Source organism: Ursus americanus, chromosome 34, assembly GCF_024610735.1.
Source record: "Ursus americanus isolate L20-20 chromosome 34, mUrsAme1.1.p, whole genome shotgun sequence".
Lineage (NCBI taxonomy): Eukaryota > Metazoa > Chordata > Mammalia > Carnivora > Ursidae > Ursus > Ursus americanus.
Genome location: NC_142160.1, coordinates 9,764,735 through 9,779,169, shown reverse-complemented (window position 1 = coordinate 9,779,169; position 14,435 = coordinate 9,764,735). Strand labels below are relative to the sequence as shown.

The 14,435-nt window shown below is 45.9% G+C and overlaps 1 protein-coding gene across 8 annotated transcripts in view; it reads left to right on the top strand.

Moving 5' to 3' along the window:
- Positions 1 to 14,435, top strand: part of DOCK8 (dedicator of cytokinesis 8) — a 318,437-nt gene that overhangs the window by 234,203 nt on the left and 69,799 nt on the right. For all 8 annotated transcript variants that reach the window (XM_045772361.2, XM_087858754.1, XM_087858753.1 and 5 more), the window contains 2 exons: positions 9,165 to 9,418; positions 12,224 to 12,289. The gene's annotated coding sequence lies outside the window, so the exon portion shown is untranslated. The remainder of the gene's footprint in view (positions 1 to 9,164; positions 9,419 to 12,223; positions 12,290 to 14,435) is intronic.

Here is a 14,435-nt window from a genome sequence, read left to right as displayed (position 1 = left end):
AACAGAAAAATATGGAATCCCCCCCCCCACTCATCAGGTTATAACAGGTCCACAATCCACTCCGTCAAAGCCAGAACCAAAAATTTTGACAGAGTTCTCTTAAGACAGAGAGAAATGCAAAAAATGCATTCCATGTGGTAAATAATTGCTGCGGTTGCATTCCTGTGCATTCAGGCAGGAGCTAACTTCTGCTCAGCACAGAGCTGGGAAAATGTCTGGGCCTAACGGGGCACTAGGAGATGAGATCTACTTAGATCCATCCCAGCCTCAAAATGCAGCGTCTTGGGGTGCTGGTACCTCCTAGGCTCCCAGCTCATGTACCTCCTGGCCTTGGTGGTTTAGCACCAGGTGTAACTGTCCCTAGTAGTGACTGACTGGCAGCCTGTGGATTAGTCTGCAAATAGGCAATGGGGCCGAGGTGTGCAGAAGGCAATGAGGGGGGAGCTCAGGCTCTGACTGCAGGTGGTGGGGAACTGGGGCCCCAGGGAAAGCCTTCAGGCCCTGGTGAGGGACAGTTGGAAGCTGGGAAGAAGCAGGACTCAGGCTCAGAGCCGAACGGGGGACAGAAAGCCAGTTTCAGGGTCTGGGGAAGAAGTTGGGAGGATTCTCGCCAGGATCCAAGGACCTCCCTCTACCCGTCCTCCACCTTTTGGTCTTTCTGTTTTGTTTTTTGTTTTTGTTGACAACTCTGCTCTCTGTTTATCTCAGTGTTTATTCTTTGAAGCCCAAATTGCCTATTCTATGGCTCTTTGTAGACCAATCTAGATAAAAGTTAGTGCCCCCTCCTCTCAGTGGCTACAGGCCTGTATACACTTTTGCCTGGTGTTGTCATTGCCTTGGTACGAGCACATCTAGTTTAAAAATATTTTTGAGTCCTTACAGGATGGAGACCACATTCTGTACTTCTAGGCAGGCTGTCTTCTCCTACTGCAAAGGTTAACACAAACGATTGGCTCTTAAGAGATAAAATGCATTATTTCTACATAGAACATCACAGAACCAAGAAGTCAAAGAAAGCTTAAGGATCTTTTAGCTCAGGAGTGGCAAACCATCCTCTTGATCCACAGCCAAATCCTGCAGAGATGTTTTATTTGGCCAAGCCAGTGCTTTTTTTTTTTTTTTTTTTTTTTTAAATAATATTGAGTTTGAACGCCTTTAGTGCAGCGTGCCTGCCCAATCTTTCGGGTCCGATCCACTTCATGATGCCTTAACATTTCAAACAATTTAACCACCTGACCCCTAAAAGGCATTTGCATCTATGAGCTCTCACTTGAACCCAGCTCCCCAAATTCTTGGATCACCCGTTCCCCCACCCCCACAAGATCTCTAGCACGTGGCTCTCCTGCTTATGCTTCCAGAGGCAGGGAGCTTATGAGCAAGTGTGTTCCATAGGTAGCAAGCTCTGACTTAAAGGAGTTCTTCCTGAATGCAGATCACAGCGTAGATTCCCCAGCGGAAATCAATGTGCTGTATATTCACTCCTGCACTTGAACTCCTGCTGGCAGCTCCCTGCTTCCTGCTGAACGCTCTTGCTGTCCCCAAGCATCCCGTCCCAAGACCGAGGTGGCTTTTAGACACATTTTCCAACCTGCTCTTCAGGAAGAAGACAGGTAGCTTAGAACCACATTTGACTTGGCTCTGCAACCACGGTCATCCGAAAATGACCTTGGCAAACACTCCTCCTCCCTCTTAATAGAACACTGGCCACACGTGTCCATCCAACCTTTTGTACTCCAGAGCAAACTTCCTGCAGCGTCTTGGAGGAATTTTAAGTCCGTCTAGCTCCTCTGACTGTGGATGAGCTGGGAGCCTAGGTGGTTTAGTACCTGGTGTAACTGTCCCCCCTGGTGTAACGTGCCCCCAATTTGCAAGTTGAGAGCGTACTTCTAAAAACTCCACGACCAGATGGGAGAAGGCAGACCCCGTCTTCAGAACCTGAATTTGTCTTGGGGACTCCCCGGTATTTGTCGCATGTGCTTGGTGCTGTATGCATTGCCATCAGTCGCTCACAGTGACTCATGGCTCCCGAGGTGTCGTGTTCTGCATTGGGCTCAGTATGTGTGTCCCTCACTGGCCTCCCCCCTCAACCCCAAAGATGGGGTCCATCCTTATCACTCTGTAGTGATGAGTAAACTAGGTCCAAAGTCCCGCCGTCAGCGAGGCTTGCATCAAATGCAAGTCTGCTGTGTCTATAAAACCGTCTGCAGCCATGAGCCCCGACACAACCTGACATGCCGACGCCGCTCCTGTGGGGCTGTGAGCACACACTCCATGGCCAGGGGCATCTGCTGGCCTGCCATTTGATGTGAGCGTCCCTCACTCCCCAAACAAAGCCCCCCTTCGAGGTGGGAATTTCTATCACCAGCCTTTCTAATGGTGTGAGATTCTCACCACATTAGATCATCTGAGGCATTTCCAAAACAACCGCCCCTGATGCCCCAGCCCCAGCTCCATCCCCCAGAGATTCAGGGTTAATTGGTTTGGATTTGACTGAGACATTGGTGTCCTAGAAGATGTCCCCAGAAGACCCCGATGTGCAGGAAGGCTTGAGAACACAGGCGGTGAAGAGTGACTGGGGACTGTTTTCTCTATCTGTGGGCCAGGTATGGCATCTGTGTGGGCCTGAGCATTCTGGTCTGTAAAATGGGAGTTATAGAAGCGTGTACTTTGTGGGGCTGATGGGAGGATTAGGCTCTATGGGAAAAGAGGCGTGCAGTGATGGTGAGGTCCCTGGTCCTACGCGGAAAGCCTCATTAATCCATAATGACACTGACGGTGGTAGTTTCTTGTGCAAGCACACCATCGGTTGTAAAAGACAATGCGTTCTTCCTGCTTTTCACTCAGACCTCCTGACACCACGGGGAAGAGGGGGCTGGGCAGGCACTCCTGGCAACTTGCTGTTTTTTCAGCGATGTAGAGGCACGTGCCTTCCAGAATCAGACAGCTACCATCCAGGTAGGACGTCACCGGGGTCATGCTCTCAGGAATGCTGAAATCAGGAATGAACTGGAAAGAAGATGCTCCGTGAAGGGCCATGACAGGGAAGGGGGCCTGCAGACCACAGCCAGACTGGCTGGAAGCCCACAGGCAGCTTGTGGTTCGACGTTCCCGCCTTATAGACAAACAGCGCCAGCTCCAAGCCCAGCTCTGTCTCAGCCTCTCTGTGTTCCTTCACTCACTTCTCTGGGTCACTTTCCTCGCGTCTAAAATGTGAATGAGGTTATCCACGCTTTGGGAATGTAGAGCGCTCAGCACCGAGCCTGCACTTGGCACTCCAGATCCAGCTGCTTTTGCCTGCTTTGCCATTCTTTTTCTGATTTTATTTTATTTTATTTATTTATTTGAGATAGAGAGTGAGAGTGAGACCAGGAGCTGGGAGACAGAGGGAGAGAGAGAAGCAGGCTCCCCGCTGAGCAGGGAGTCCTATGTGGGGCTTGATCCCAGGACCCTGGGATCATGACCTGAGCTGAAGGCAGACACTTAACCCGCTGAGCCACCCAGGTGCCCCCCTGCTTTGCCATTCTTCCCCAAAGTGAGAAGAGCCTCCAGCGTCACGTCTCCTGTGCCCTGGAAAGCCAGTTAAACCGAAGCTCCACAGCTCATTCCAATCCATTACCTCATCCCTCCTTTGGACCCACAGTTGCAAGCATTGAGAATCAAGTTTGAGAGAGATCATGAAAGGTGAGATAAAGGATATAAATGACCAAAATAAATAAATAAAGGCGGAGGATCTAGTTCTTGTCCCTTCTCAGGGAGCCGGGGCTTGATGGCTTGCAGAGTGGGGCACAGACAGGGGACAAAGGACTCCTCCCATATCTCTGCCTGCGACAGGCCCCAGGGAGTGCGATGTAGCACCCAAGCTCAGACGACACAGCAGGAAAAAATGATGTGCTTAAGTCTGGAGAGAAGGACCTTCTGGATTTTTCTGGGGATGGCTATTGTCAACATCTCTGATAAGAAGAATCCAGCCTTGGCATTTGCCATGGAGAAGTCAAGAAAACAAAGGTTAGGTCTCACAAGACACACATGTGACAGTGGTTTGGCCCATGATGGGCCCAAATTTGTCTTTAGAGAGGCCCTGGAAGCCAGCACTGGTCCCAGGTCAACTTTGGTCCTTGGGCCTTAGGAAGCAAAATCCATTAACCCACTTTTCAACTGGCAGACAGACCAATCTCTCCCCACTCTTAGTCCCTGTGCTTTGGATGAAACTGACTATCTCCCTGTCCCCAGGGAGTAGGTGTGGTATTCAGGCCTGGCCAATCAGAGCATCATATACCTCTGACCCAGAGATAGGTTTCCATAATCTCAAAAACGATCTCTCATGCTCATTTGTAGTCACAAGAGGACTTCGGCTGAGGAGCTGGGGAAGAGTCTCACATTCCCTGTGGCTGGGCCTGTGTGCAGTAATGATGACAGGTGCCATCATATAGAACCTGAGAAGGAAGCAGGACCTGCCAAATGGAGAACCAAGAGATGGAGAGATAGTCCATCCTGAGGACACTGGTTCAGACTCTGATCAAGCCGAACCTGAAGCCAGTACTTCCCCAGAACTTTTTAGTTACATGAACCAAGAAGCTCCCTTTTGTCTTAAGCCAGTTTGCCATGGGGTTTTCCATCTTTTGCAAGGGGAAGGCTCTCAACTGACTCCAAAAATTATTGGTCAGATTCCAGTGACTGAAGTTGATATCTTTACTTGTTGGATATTGGATTTATTAATTGGACATTAATTGGATATATTAAGATAGGAACGCCCTTCTTCAGATCTGTTGTAATCATAGAATTATTTTATACACAACCATAGAGCTGCCATTTTACAAATGAGGATTCAGCCCTACGGAGTAAGTTGCTGAACCAGGATGCAGAGCAGAGTCTGAACAAGTCCTGGGCTCTGTCAAACCCTGAAGTTGATCCTGTCTTTGCTCCTCAGTTAATTATCATTATTATCATCAAACCCAGGCCTCACTTGCCCAGGCCCTCTTCTCTGGGTTTCTTCTTCTGTGGCCCAGCCTGATTTCATATTCACCTTGTCAGGAAACTGACCAGCATGGCCACCAATTCCTTAGGAACCTGGTTGTGTTAAATAACAAAAAGTCAACTGGGTGCATTTGAAGATCTCATTGGCTTTATTAAACTTTCCGTGAGTCAGGCAGCATCCCACCTAGCAAATAGAAAGGAGCTCCCCAGAGCTGTAGAAAAGGAAAAGTTTTTAAAAGCAGAGAGGGAGTGGGGAAAAAAGGACATTTTTGGTGAAGAATGCATTGTTTTAGGCAAGGTCACCCTCCTAAGGGAAACAGAAAGGGTCTATCAGTAAATTTCTAGTGCTGACCAGGAAATGCCACATTGACTGGTTAAAGGTTACATCCCCGGAGGGGTCAAAACTGCAGTTAGGTTAGGTATCAAATCTTGGTTTGCTTACGTGGGCTCTTAACATAAGTGAAGGGCTGTGGTTTTCTTGTTAAGAGTATTAACTAGTTCATCTGGTCCCTGAACCTCTCTAACTATGGGGGCACACGGGGGCAGGGGTCACACACATGCACTTGGGTTGAGGTTTTTCTGCGATCAGTCTGCCCTTACCCCGGCTGGTTTGCGGGGATGTGGAGCCTGACGGCCGGGGGGGGGGGGGGTGCGGGGGGGGGGGATCCACAGCAGCTGGGGCGGGGGCAGCTTCGGAGCAGACAGGCAGGCTAGTGCCTCACAGGTAACCCCTGGTTTCCTGCGCCTTGCCCAGCCAGTCCTGCTGGAGGAGGACGAAGACAAGCCAGCTGAAATCTTCATTCACCCTCCGATTATTTTATTCACTTGGAGAGACAAAACCTGGACTCGAGCCCTGTTTCTGCCACTTATAAGTTGTTCGAACTTGGATGTGTGCGCTGATCTCCAACTACCTCCGTTGTAATGGGCCGTTAGGGCGACATCTTTCCTGCCCCGTTCGCAGGCTTGTTGGGAGAACCGTGGGTCAATGTACATGGTAAGTGCCACGCACATACTCCACACAGTCAAGTGCAGGGGTGACTGCCCCTTGGGTCCGGGGTCAGGATTCTCTGTTACCGCGTGTGCAGGTCGACAGCTATAATCGTGGTGTTACGGTTGCAGGGAGAGCCCCCAGTCATATTAAGTGTATGATTTTAAGAATGACGTAGCTTCTGGGACTCTAGTTTGCCAATCAAAGCTTGTAATTTTAGGAGCAACGGAATACTAAAACGGGAGTGTTCTGGGAGATTGAGGACATACGGTCAGCAGAGAGAGATTTTTTTAAAAAACTGAACTGGGAGTTAGGAGACTTGATCTCTAGTCCTTCCTCTGTCTGTGATCTTGAGCCATGGTGGCACCCTCGAGGGCTTTCGTTCCCCCGATCTGTAAAACTAGGGTGCTTGACCTCATTGTTCCATAACTGGGATGAGGTTAAAAAAAAAGAAAAGTTTATTTATTTTACAGAAGAAGCTTGAGAGAGCTGGCACCTGCATAGAGAGGGGGAGGGGCAGAGAGAGAACCCAAGCTGACTCCCCACTGAGCACAGACACCCCCTCCCCCCCCCCAATCCGGGCTCAATCCTGAGATCATGACCTGAGTCAGAGGCTTAACTGACTGAACCACCCACCCGGGCGCCCCCCTGGGATTTTTTTTTAAGTTACCTGGGAAGAGCCACAAAGGTAGAATATTTGTTTTCTTTCCTGCTGCGTTTCCAAGGCATAGAAAAGTACTTGGCACAAGGTAGGTACTTAGTATTTTTTTAATGAACAAATACAACTTGATGAAAATTCACAGGCCTGGGTACACTCCAGAATCCTCATATAGTATGCTTTTTTATTTGCCAGGTTTAGCAAATAAGAACACAAGACATCCAGTGAAGTCTGCATTTCGGATAAACAATGCCATTTTCTGACTGTGCATATGTGCCATGCAGTATCAGGCTGTTGCCCCTTGCGTAAAGATAACCAGGTAAAGCTAGTGCTTCGGCTGATGGTTAGGGCCGGAGAGTGGCACCTTGAAACTGGCCTGGATTTCAGAATCAGACAAATAATCTTGGTGTGAGTCTCTGTGTTGATTATGTAATCCTAACAGCCTGCTGAACTTCACTGGGCTTTGTAACCACAGTGTACGTCCCGTAGGGTTGGTTGCTGAAAGTATTCGAGATAATATAGGCACAATGCCTAGCACTTAGCAAGTATCTCTACTTCCCTAGCCAATATGTGCAGTTGGTTTGAAAAAAAAACTCGGCATCACTACGACAGTCATCAAATGCATTGTCAACTAGTAAATTGGCATTCCGAAGTGACCAGGAATGGAGTTAATAGTTCTAGGTAGACGTGAGCAAAGTTAGACTGAATGCTGACCTTCTGTCAAACAATACCTCTATGTCTGGGGGAAAAAATACTCAAAATTAATAGCTTATCCAGAATAAATAAAGGAAGGAAGTTCTTTCCTTTCATTCGTTATGAAATGTCATTTGCTTAACTGACTTCTTCTAATGTCAAAAGTAAATATTCAGGTTTCTTAGGGTCACTCGAGGGAGGGATGGGCCACTACTTGGGCAGTGAAAATACTTCAATCCTGACCTGGTTTCTCTCTCTTCTAAGTTAAAAGCAATTTCTGGGGCGCCTGGGTAGCGCAGTCGTTAAGCGTCTGCCTTTGGCTCAGGGTATGATCCCAGTGTTCTGGGATCGAGCCCCACATCAGGCTCCTCCGCTGGGAGCCTGCTTCTTCCTCTCCCACTCCCCTGCTGTGTTCCCTCTCTCGCTGGCTGTCTCTCTGTCACATAAATAAATAAAATCTTAAAAAAAAAAAAAAAGCAATTTCTGTGTCCAGAGTGTTTGTTGTTTCTAGAAATGTCTGATACATCTCCTCTGGTTGAAAAATGAACACACGTGGCAACACATGTAAAATGTTCATTGGAAGGAAACAACTCTCTAGAAACACATATTTAATGTTAAGTATACATCATGTACCAAAGACTGTCCTAAGTGCTGGGGCTCCGCAGTGCACCAAATAGGGGTCACTGAACAAAACAGACCCAAATCCTTGCCTTTGTGGAAATGGCATCCTGGGATAGGGAGAAAAATAGAAGCGTCCTAAATAAATGAGTTTCGTAGGATGTGGACAGCGATGAGTTCTATGGGAAAGGACCACAGGGTAAGGAAGGTGGGACTAAGGATGGTGGGGTGGTCATTTTAGGTAGCGCAGTAACAGTGGGCCTCACGGTCAAGGTGACATTTGGGAAACGGTGGTGATGGAAGGAGCCATGCTGATCTGGGGGGATGAGAAGAGAAGTGTCAACCAAAAAAGACCTAAGGCAGGAACATGCCAGGAGGAGGCTGGTGTAGCCAGAGCAGAGAGAGGGAAGACAGTAGGAAGGGAGAAGACCCAAGTCACTGTTACGGTCTTAATCATGATGAGAGACTCCTTGAACCTCACTGCGAATGTGAGTCTTAGTTTATTTACTCTGTACTTGCAGGGTCATCCTCAACGACCCGCTTGGAATGATGGCTCTTAACTTGTAAAGCACGGTTAGGTTGGAGATTTACCCCCAAAACTATGACTGGGGGAAGCAGCAGAGCTTAACGAAGGTAGACGTTCTTTCGTCGATAGATCTGAGTTCCTATTCTGATGTCCTTGCTAGATGTGTGCCCTTGGGCAAGTTACTTGACCTCTCTGTGCTTCAAGTTCCATCTGTGAAATGGGCGAAATGAGGCCCCTAAAAGTGCCTCCTTTTAAGTTGTGAGGGTTATAGGGAAGGTCCATGTACGATCTTAATACAGTGCTTGGCACATAGGAATACTAACTAAATACCGTTATTATTTCTTGAAAAGTATAATCAGGAGGATTGGGTATTTTGAAATACCTATTTCAGTGTATATTCGGAATGTGTATTTAATAACCAAAACATGCTTTTGAGCAAAAATGGCCTTTGAGCCAACCTCTGAGATGATCCCTCATGGTCTTGTGTCTGAAGATTCACACCCGTGTACGGTTCCTGCCCACCTTGTATCAGGGCTGGTCTATGTGACCATAAATCATGGCAGAAGGGATGATACATCGCTTTAAAAAAAATTTAATCACAAAATTTTTTTTCTCTATTATGTCACTTTGAAGATTAGATTATGAAAGGCATTGCAGCTAGGATCTTGAACTTTCTCTCTTTCTCTCTCAATCATCCCTTGCTCCAGGGGAAGCCAGCTTCATGTCCTGAGCAGCCCCGTGGAGAGTTGTCCCCTATGGAGGGGTCTACATGACAAGGGACTGAGTCCTTTTGCCAATAATCATGTGAGTCAGAGCGTTTTTGGAAGTGGACCCACCAGGCGTGGTCAAGCCTTCAGATGACAGCAACCCTCACTGACATTTTGATTGCAACTTCATGAGAGCTCCTGAGCCAGAACCATCCGGCTAAGCAGCTCCCAGATTCCCAAACCTTGGAAACCAGGTGAGATGATACATATTTGTTCTCTCAAGCTTCTAAGTTTTGCGATAATTTGTTTTGCAGCAATACATAATTAATACAATAGTTTATACACATATATTTTTCTAAATAACTTTTGATTATAAAGGATTTACTGGACCTAAACCTATTTCTCTCATGTTTGATCTTTAAACATCACCCCTGGTCCATGGTAAGTCTATTTTTTTGCATAGTTGTTATCAGTGTAAATCAGTGTATATAAGCTACTCGGTATTTTGATTTTCCCCCTTGCAGTCATTTCATATGTAGGAACAGATTGCAACATTCTTAGCATTTTTACTGGCTCTAAGGCATTCTTCGCTATTGCAATGTCAAAGTATCTCAGATATTCTCTATTAGAAGACATATTGAGGGACGCCTGGGTAGCACAGCGGTTAAGCATCTGCCTTCGGCTCAGGGCGTGATCCTGGCGTTATGGGATCGAGTCCCACATCAGGCTCCTCTGCTGTGAGCCTGCTTCTTCCTCTCCCACTCCCCCTGCTTGTGTTCCCTCTCTCGCTGGCTGTCTCTATCTCTGTCAAATAAATAAATAAAATCTTAAAAAAAAAAAAAAGAAGACATATTGAATTACAATAAAAATAGCATCCATGCGCCAGGCAATGTCCTGAGAGTTCCATACACTCGGTCCCTGCTCTCAGGTACGAGAAAGATGGCCAACATAGAGGGGCGAGTCCCCCTGAGGCACACAGACCACCCAGACCACCACAGGTATCGAACATGAACTCTTGAGTTGGTTAGGTGCGTGCTCTGCCTTTGAAGCTGACCTAAGACACTGGGTGCAAAGGAGCTGGGTGAACGTCATTGTTCTAGAATTCCATGTGTTTCCTGGAGAAATACAGGAATGACAGTAGACAATAAAACCTTGGGGGGAAATAAAAAAATCCTTGCCTCGGCTCCAAGTCTCAAAGCAGGATTTCAGGGAGGGTATCTCTGAACTAAAGCCATTGTCCCCCAACTCCGTGTGTCTGCCTCCCCCTCTCAGCATTCTCCTCCCCTCCTTTGGCTCTGCTTTGTCAGACTCTACCACTGTGGCTGGAAGAAAAAAAGTTGACTAAGCCCTTCTTTGTTGAAATGCAGCACCATGTTACACATACCAGGTCTCCTTTGAATACAGCATTCATTAAAAGGCTCTTACGTAACCAGATCCTACAAGCGGGGAGCACCATTTCTCCAGGGGGGTCGGTTCTGGGGCTCATCGTTGGACTTTCCCAACCTTCCCAACAAGATTTGGGGGGTCCACGGGGTCAGCAAGCCATTTTCACCTTTAAAAAAATAACGTGTGATAAAGGGAGCTGTGCTTAGTGTATCAAGGAACCTTAAACGCAGCCAACTCTAAACCCTCATCGGGTTCGTGCTCATCGATCTATTGGACCAGATGCAGGCCTGCCAGTGGGGGCAAAGTCAACACTTGCTGAGTGACAACACAGAGGTTGTATCGCCATCAGTGTTCCTTATTAGGTGTCAGCTGTGCTAATCCTCGATGAATGTGGGGCAGCCTCCTTCCCTCCCCTCAGTGCCCCTAGCGCCCACGGAAGACGCCCCTCCCCGGTCAGCTGCACTCAGAGAACCTTCATTTTTATTGAAAGTCTGCTTGATGAAAAAGCACCGGGGCTCAAAAGACCACTCCTGTTGTTTGAAAACTCCTAAGTTAGAGAATGGGGCTATGAGGTCAAGGTCAAGAGGTCACCAGGTCAGGATTTCCTTGCCAAAGGAGAAAATGCTTCGGTGACAATGACCACAATGCAAAGTTATCACTAATATGATTAAAACAAAAACAAGCAAACAAAACAAAATACCTCCAAGACAATGCACACAGTGTGCCAACTGAAAGTGTCCCGGGGGGTGAATTCGGGCTCTGCACCTTCGCAGCCCGGGTTCGAATCCTGCCTCCACCGCTTAGCACTGTGGCTTCCTGTGCATACGTGAACCGCCTTGAACTTCTGCCTGCATTTCTGCAACGTGAATAATCATCATGCCTACCTCGCAGGACAACAAGGTTCTCCACAAGTGTTATCAATTATTAAAATTATACTGTTTTAATTATGATGATACTTTACACCTCTTTCAAGCCAAAGTCTTTTATATTACGGTGAAGTTTGTGCATGTGTTAGTTCCTCTAAAGTACAGGTAGTTTCTTAGGGTTCTTCATCTTTGTAGCCTTTATAAAGCTTAACCCAGTGCTTCAGGCACAGTAGGCCCCCAATAAATATTTGTCGAATAAGTAAATGTCCTAAATATAGTGAGTCTGCAGGGACAGGCTTGTACACATAATCCCTCTAGTTAGGAACCTATGAGAATGTCATACACTTTTTCAATACTCTATAAATATTTTGTATGAGTAACAAGGATACACTGAAGATTATAATTATGAATAAAGATTACTCTTTGCTCAAATTTCCTGAGCTAGGGTTATGTCCTTCAGCAATATATAAAACGTATTCATACAGGGTTTCAGCTTACTGCAGACTAAACCCTAACTCACTTTGCAAAATAAAGCAAATGAATCAATGTGTTCTTTACCTTTCATACAGGAGTGTGGGGCTATCATGTTATCGGTTGAAATAACCTCTTTTCTTTCTAGGTTTAGATAATAATTATATGTTTTCTGACACAGTCAGCAGGTAGATTATTTTACATTCATTTCCTAAGCTTCGTAATGCTTATAACTAAATGGCAAACTAACTAGGGAAATCTGAGTTATGAGCTTTGGGACACAGAAAAACGCAGAGCTGGCTCTAAGGGCCATTCCCTTCTGCTTCTCTATTTTAGCTTTCTCCAGCAAGGGAGGTCGAAGCACTCTTTTGGAAGAGGGAACCACAAAGCCACTGGCTGTAGGTAAGTGTTCCAGACTGTGAGTCATGGACTAGGGTTTTGTAATATTAATAAATGTTCTTCAGCAAGAAGACTCCTTAGTGTCAGTAAGAACTGAGCCAGGATGAGGAACACATAGCTTCCCTTAATAAAATCTAGAACCTTCAAGATTGGCCTTGGAAAAGGATCTATAGTGGTGAATCCAGCTGCCTCAACTGCACAATACACAGCTCCCCCCACCCCCTCAGTTTACCTTTTCTTTCAGGGAGACTCACTTGTGCTCAGGTTTGCACACACACGCTCTGTCTTACACACACAGACACAAACACGAACTTTCTTGCCACCATGACTTCTCTTTCATACTCTGACATGAAAACAGACAAAACACTTTCCCTCACATCTCTAAAATATTTGAGAATGACAAAAATGTAAAAAAAAAAAAAAAAATCTCAACAGTAACTATGGTATATACCCATTGTAAAAACAAAAAAAAGAAAGAAAGAAGAGTATGAGAAAGGAAATGGCTTCCAGGGCCTGCCCCAATTCTACCTGTCCCAAACGACTAGTGTGACTTTGGTGACCTCTCACCTGGGAGTCTTCCTTGCTCTGTCCTGATTTATCTCCTTGCCGCCATGTACTTTATTGGGCTTCAGTGCACGGGACATTCAGGTGCCATATTCCCACCTGCAGCATACGCAGGGCCCGTTCCGGAGCAATTCATTCTGTGAGACTTGATCCTTACTGCAATGCGAGGTTGATATTATCTCCATTTTACAGACAGGGAGCTCTGGGAGGTAAAAGAGTTGGCTGCTGCTCCTTGCACACACTTCCTAGTATATGGCAGAGGACTAATAGTGTGACCTGAGGTCCACTATGCAAACGGTATATCTCAGAACCAGGGCAGAGGCCCTTTAGCTGCAAAGCCCGTATAACTTATGGCTGTGTTTATTATTAATTTACGAGATAGCTTAACTGAATCCTGAGGGAATGGGTGCAAGAGACATTGGCTTGGATGGGAAAGGAGAGTAAGGAGATGGTTCTAAATATGGGGTTGCTGCCAGTAAGACAGTCCTCACTATGACCCCAAGCGTAAAGTGCAGAGCCACATGATGTCATTGGGGTGATAGCAAATAAATAATGTGTGTTTTAGAAGGACCTGATGGAAATATGCCATAATCTGAGCAGTGACTGTGTCTAGGTGATGGAGCCATAAATGATTGTTATTTCTAATTTATCCTTTGCATATTTTCCCAAAGTTTTTTTCTGATACTGGGCATGCATTACTTTTGTAGTCTGAAAAACCGTTAAGTATTAGCTTCTAACATAAGTGTTAGCATGTGTTATATTGTAAAGACATATGATTATATCAGATTTAAAATGTTTGTGCTTCAAAAGACACTATCAAGAAAGTGAAAAGACAACCCACAGGATGGGAGAAAATATTTACCAATCATACATCAGATAAAGGAAGAGTATTACTTATCAGATATAAGTAAAAAGCACTTACAACTCAACACTAGAAAGCCACATAACCCAATGTAAAAATGGGCAAAGGATTTGAACTGACATTTCTCCACAGCAGATATACGGATGGCCAATAAGGACATGAAAAGATGCTCAACATCGTTAGTCATTAGGGAAATGTGAATTAAAACCACGATTCACCAATTCACACCCACTAGAATATATATAATAAAAAAGATGGCAATGACTGTGGGGGAGGGTCTGGAGAAATTAGAGCCCTCATAATGGGAAGGTAAAATAGTACAGCCACTTTGGAAGTTTGTCAGTTCCTTGAAAAGTTAATCATAGAGTTACCATATAGCCAAGAAATTCCACTCCTAGATCTATACCCGAGAGAAAGGAAAACATATTTGCACAGAAACGGGTACGCGATTGTTCATAGCAGCATACAGCAGTGTAAAGCCAGAAAGTAGAAACAATCCAAAATGCCCATCAGAGGATGAATGGATAAACAAGATGTGGTTGTGTCCATACAAGGGAATATTATTCAGGCTATAAAAAGGAGTACTAATTCAGGCAAATATTAAGTTTAAGAAGCCAGACAGGAAGGCTTCACATTGTATGTTTCTGCTTATAGGAAATGTTCAGTATAGGCAAATTCATAGAGACAGAAAGCAGATTAGTGTTTGCTGGGGGCTCAGTGTTG